This window comes from Emydura macquarii, unplaced genomic scaffold (genome assembly GCF_026122565.2).
Source record: "Emydura macquarii macquarii isolate MOO-44397 ecotype Brisbane River unplaced genomic scaffold, CSIRO-AGI_Emac_v2 contig_1390, whole genome shotgun sequence".
Classification (NCBI taxonomy): domain Eukaryota; kingdom Metazoa; phylum Chordata; order Testudines; family Chelidae; genus Emydura; species Emydura macquarii.
The window spans coordinates 9087870-9094067 of NW_027131527.1; the positions used below are offsets into that span (position 1 = coordinate 9087870).

General features: G+C 48.8%; 1 long non-coding RNA gene across 1 annotated transcript; it reads right to left on the bottom strand.

Annotated features, from left to right (window-relative positions):
* Positions 1-3863: 3863 nt before the first annotated feature.
* On the bottom strand, positions 3864-5181 carry LOC137156211 (uncharacterized). The gene is made up of 2 exons (XR_010920699.1): positions 5087-5181; positions 3864-4216 (listed from the first exon to the last, which is right to left on the bottom strand). It is a non-coding gene; the product is annotated as an uncharacterized lncRNA (long non-coding RNA).
* Positions 5182-6198: the final 1017 nt, after the last annotated feature.

Here is a 6198-nt window from a genome sequence, read left to right on the forward strand (position 1 = left end):
AGAAGCAAGAGGTCAGGATGTGTGCATATTTGTAGAGTAGTAGCTCGTGCTTTTCTTGAGCATGCACATGTATGTGCACACCCACATAAGGGAGCATATGGTCAGTGTTTCCATTTAGAGTCACCAAACCTACTAATGAAAGGCTCTGAGATGTGCAACCTGCTTTGTGTGAGTTACTGCTGCCAAATTCAGTGTGTAGGAACATATATCCGCTAGCCTTTCAGTGCAACCATGAAGTGTGCTGCATTAACTGTTGAAATGCATTCTGGCCACAGATTCTGCAAGGATTTGTAAATAAAAGTAGAGTAAAACCAACAGCATTCATCCTTTATCTGATATTGTCTCGCCTTAAACAATCATCTTACTTCTTAGGTTCAGATTCCTAATGGAACTGTAATTTAACATTAAAAAAATGCAGTCTATATAGTATGTTGATGAGGTTTCTTTGTTTTTTTCAAGTTATAGCAGCGTAAGATCCAAATGAGTTTCTAAAGTATCATGAAATCCATTCATCTTCAGCCTTAATGGTTTTCTTTCATCACATTTTTTACATTCTGATTTTTCCGTAGAGGTGCCTTCTCCCCCTTAATGTTATGCTTTACATTCCAAGAATATAGAAATAAGAGGTCTGGTTACAGAGTAGAAAAATTGTGTTGAATTGCAAAGCTAGGTTTTTTTTCCCCCCAGTGGAAATGTTCATTCTGCCCTTTTCTTTTGACAAATATACACAAAACTCATGTAAATGACCCAAGTTCTAAAGCTAAATTGAGTGTTAGCTGTTTTAGCTGTCAAGTTATTAATTTTCTGCTTGACACTGGTGCATCAAACCTCATGTGATTCAGAAGCTGATAAGACATGTATACTTTTTCTTTGTTATAAGTGGAACACAATCTTCTAATGCCAAAGCATTTCTGTGAATCTGGTATTTGTGAAACGTGCTGGAGAATTAATTAGCAGAACAGGAATTGTCTAGGGGTCAGATGAGGTTCTTCACACTGTGCCAAAGAAAGATATCATATGCACAGGTGATAGCAGAGATGAGAAAATTACTGATCTTTTTTTTTTTTTTTTTTTTTTTTTTTTTTTAAGTTCAATGGCTGAACCAAAAAAATATGAAAAAAAATCACTTCATTTAAAACAAATTCAGTTTTTTCAGTGTTTTCTTGTTGAAACAGAAAATGAAGAAAATTCATTCAGGTTGAACAAAATATTTCAAGTGTTGATTTGAATTGACATTTCATTAAGAAAATGTCAATTTGAAATGAAATTTAGTGGTTCATTTTGACATTTTTCTAAACTGTTTCAATATTTCCAAGATTTCTGTTTTCACTTTTTTGGGCCAAAATTAATTGTTGAATTTGCAAATAGTTTTGGTGCCCTGTAAAGTTTTCCCTCACTCTAGCCCTTAGGTGTATTAAATCCTTGCTCTCTCTGCTGTGATGAATATTTAACACCTCTCATGGTGGTAGATACTGTAATGTTGATAGCAGCAACAAGACATTCCAATCTCAGTTGCACTGATAAAAATCTGGAGTTTTTTCTTCAATAACATTTTGTTCTTCTTTGAGTGCTTGCTCATGTCAATTCCATTCTAGGTGTGTGCGCACCTCCGTGCACGGTTACTGGAATTTTTTTCCCCTTAGCATTACCCGTAGGGCTGGCTCTGGAGCCCCACACACATGCTGTGGTATATGAGGTGCCACCAGCCCTATGGCCCCTCAGTTCCTTCTTTCTGCCACCCTTGGTTGCTGGAACTTTGCTTCTGCTTGCTACCGCAAGTACTTCAGTTCCCCTGTTCCTTATAGTTAGAAATTAGGTTAATTAAGTAGTTCTTAGTTAGTTAAGTACTGTAGTTAGTTAGCAGTTAGTGTTGTTAGTCCAGTTAGGGACTTTGGCTTGGAGCATCAGACCGTCATGCCCTGCACAGTTTGCAGCAAAGCCTTCCCACACAGCAACCCGCATGACAGTTGCTTAAAGTGTTTGGAGGAATCACACCAGAAGGATTAAGTGCAGGATTTGCAAGGGCTTCAGGCCGAAGGCTCAAAAAGAGAGGAAGATCCGCCTGAAAGCCCTTCTCATGGAAGCGGTGCTGAGACCAGCCTCAGAGCCGCCATGCTCCACCTTGGTGCCGAGCACGTTGTCCATGCAGAGTGCCCTGCCAGCACTGGAAACATTGCAGCATTGCCCTTCTTCTCCACCATGGAAGAGACAGAAGAAGCAGCACCCAGACACGGACCGCTCCCTGGCACTGAAGAAGAACAGGGATGTGGGGTTGAGCAAGGGCCCTACATTAGCCCAACCGACGGTGATGGGGCACTTGGAGCAGGACTCTCCCTTTAGGGCTCCGAGCCCTCTGAGGGAGCCACTCCTAACTCTGGGGAACGGAAAGGGGATCCTGCACCTCATGGTGCAGTCAATGCCAGAGGCACTTCAAGTGGCAAGAGACCTGATGGCTCTCCCTCTGCCGCCCACTTCTAAGCCTGCTCCGGCACCAGGAAGAGATAAGGCTCCTATTTTGAAGGGGAAGCCTGCAATGGGACCCCCTCATTGGCTGCACCAGTCGCCTGAACTCTGAGGTGCGTCACCTGGGTACTGGTCTCCAAGGAGAAGGTCTCCACTGTCAAGACACAGATCCTGAGGTCACGCTCCCTGTCGCCGGCACTGGGTCGATCGCCTACAGCTGAGTGGCACCATCCATGGTGGTCTCTGACAAAGGAGTGTGGACAATCTCGATCACTGGCATGGAGGAGCTCGACGTGGCACCAAACCTGCTGTCTGGCACCGAGGTCCCTGAAGGAGCGGTGCTGTTCCCGCTCCCCAGCACTGAGCGACTCCCCTATGATGGTCAGGCGTAAAAGCTGGTCGCCGTCATTGAGAGGCTTGCCTAGAAACAGTTGGCACCATCATAACCCCCAAGGACCAGGGCGCTCCTCCAATTCCTGGCATGAGTCCCTACGATACCATCCTGGGTAGTCTTATCACCGGTCCTTGAGATCCCGCTCCCCATCGCCCTGTGCAAACCATCGTGCCACTGACTGTGATGGGTATAAAGGGTCAAGGTGCTGGCCACCATTGCCCAGGCTCTGGAAGGAATTGCCACGGGATGGTCAGAGAGAGTCAGCAAGAACCCCCCTGTGGTCCTGGGCTAGTGACTCTTACTCCTTGGGAAGGGATAGACCAGCTCCAGTCACTGCTGCGACCCCAAACCCTGGGATCCTCACCATCGGCTTGGCTCCAGGCACGACGACCCGCACAATGGCCATATTGGAACCCATGGGGGTTCCCCATGGTTCCAGGTCCACGTTCCTACCGGTTGTTGGAAAAAGGATTGGCAGCTCCAACAGCACTGGAAGGAGCTCGGGATTCAGGATCGGAGCCAGACTAAGACCCCCTCAAGGGGATGTCAGCATCTGTGGACTCACGGGAAGAGATGCCACCACCTCCTGTGCCGGTGCAGTTGTCCTCCTCATCTCTGGACGAGGTGACCATGGCAAGCTTGTCTATCCTGTTGAACGATTTTAGAGCCTACCAGGAGTTCCTTAAAAGAGTGGCCTCTAATCTGGGCTTAGAAGTGGAGGAATTTAAGGAAACTACAGACAACCTATTTGATGTCCTGGCAGCTGCGGTGCCAGCCCAGGTCACCCTGCCAGTTCATGAAGGGGTCCTCAATCTGGTTAAGGGCCTGTGGCTAACTCCATTGTTGCTGCCACCAACCTCCAAAGGAGCGGAGAAGAAATACTACGTCCCTGCAAAGGGATTTGAGTATCTTTTCATGCACCCTCCATCGGGGTCCTGAGTGGTGGCAGCTGTGAATAAGTGGGACAGGCTCCATGCTGAAAAAGAAAGATTACAAGAAGCTGGACTTATTTGGAAGGAAGGTTTATTTCACAGCTAGCCTTCAGTTTAGAACTGCCAACTAGCGTTGTTAGGAAGATGCAATTACAATCTCTGGGACTTCCTTAAGTGCTTTAGCAAGGCATTACCCCAGGAGTTTCGGCTGTGGCCATGTGACGGTGTTCATGGCTGCTGTCATTAGGTCTGTCCCAAGAAGTGCAACAATCCATTCAGGACCTTCCATTTGATGGGACTGCACTCTTTTTGGACCAGACGGATGCCAAGCTTCACAGGTTGAAGGACTTGAGGGCCACCCTGCACTCGCTGAGTTCTGCCTGCAGCAGCAGCAGCAGTCAAGATACCAGGCTCCACATTTTGGTGTCTACGGAAGGAGAGACAGGCAGGAGCTTAAGAAGATGCCAATCAGCCCCGTCCTCCTCATCAGCCCATCAAGCAGATCCCTTCTGGTGCTCCGGCAGGCAGTGCCAGCCGTTTTGATGGTGTGCCCTGGGATGGCTTCCCAGTTTCCAGCCAGGATCCTCCTTCCCTGCAGTTCCTGAACTGCCTCGCCTCCTTCCTTCCCAAATGGGCTTGCATTACTTCGGACCGTGGGGTCCTTGGAATTGTTGCAGTGGGCTACACCCTACTGTTTTCTTACCCCCCATCCCACAACCCTCCTTCCCCATCCCACAACCCTCCTTCCCCTGTCATGAGCAACTCCTCATGCAGGAGTTGAAGAGCCTTCTCAAAGTAGGGGCTGTGGAGGAAGTTCCACCGGAATGAGAGGAAAAAGGTTCTATTCCTGGCACTTTCTCATCCCCAAGGCAAAAGGGGGCCTCAAACCCATTTTATTTTAGACCTGCATGGATTGAACAAGTACCTCAAAAGGCTCAAGTTCTGCATGGTCTCCTTAGCCTTCATTATTCTCTCCCTGGATCCTGGAGACTAGTATGCCGCCCTCGACCTGAAGAACATATATTTTGTGGCCGATGGCCGTCTCCCCTCTAGCGGATCTCGTGCTTTGCTCCTGTTGGGGGCCAGGAAAGTGCCCATCACCCCGTCTTCCCTGTGGGAGGGACCCGGGCCCACCCGCTCCTCTGGGTCCCAGCCCAGAGGCCCTATGAACCACAGCGGTATACTGCTGGCTCTGTATTGTTTGAGCTGCAGCCTCTTCCCCTGGGCTACTTTCCCCCCTCAGTCCTTCTGGCCTCTCAAGCCCTATGTTCTTGCTGCCCCTTGCTGGGCTCAGTACCTCCTTTCGGGGTTCCTCCACTCTCCCACATTCCGCTACTTCAGTCTGCTGCTTCGCCTCGCCTCGCCCCGCACAGCACAACATCTCTGCTCCCTCCAACTTGTGCACTGTGTGTTTGGGGAGGAGCCCTTTTATGGAGCACCTGGCTGATCCCTAATTGGCCTCAGCTGTCTCCTAATTGCCCCCTCATGACTCCAATTAGGCTGCAGGGAATAAAGCCCTGATCATCCTGGGGCTGATATACCTCCCTTCAAAGACTCTCCTGCTGCCCTCTGCCCTTGATATATCACAATTTTCATATCTCAATATTTCCTGGGCACAGATGGTTTCTCCGATTTGTAATGGGTTGTTTCCATTTCCAATTTACGGCCCTCCCGTTTGGCCTGTTTTCTGCTCCCACGGGTATTTACAAAAGTGCATGGCCTCACAACTCAGTGGCCTCAACTCAGATGACAAGGTGTGTAACTGTACCTGTGTCTGGACGACTGGCTGATCAAAGGCAGGTCCTAGTCTCAGGTTCAGACCGGTATCGACTTGGTATGGGCCACCTGTCATCGCCTAGGCCTGCTGGTGAACACACAGAAGTCCATACCAGTACTGTTTCAGAGAATAGAATTCATTGGGGCCATTCTTGACTCCACACAAGCCAGGGCTTTCCCGCTACAGCCTCAGTTTGAAGCCATGTCGAGCCTTATCACGTGCCTTTGCGCCCATTCCCTCACGATGGCTTAGACTTGCTTACAGCTGATGGATAACATGGCGGCAGCTTCCACGTACATGGTACGCCATGCGCATCTAAGACTCAGACCGGTCCACTCATGGCTGGCCTCTGTGTACACCTGAGGAGACACTCCTTGGACAGGTTGATCAACATACCCCTGCAAGTCTTTTCCTCTCTGAGTTGGTGGTTAGACTCCCTGGCCAGTCATGCGAGGGATGCCCTTTGAAGAACCGGGTACCTCGGTCACTCTGATATCAGATGCTTTGGACCTTGGATGTCCAGTATCCAAGGGACCTGGTTGGAGAGGGGACCCAGGGTTGTGTTGATACTGGACACTTAGTGATCAGTGTGAATACTAATGAGAAACAGTATGCCTGATTTGCAGATCAAT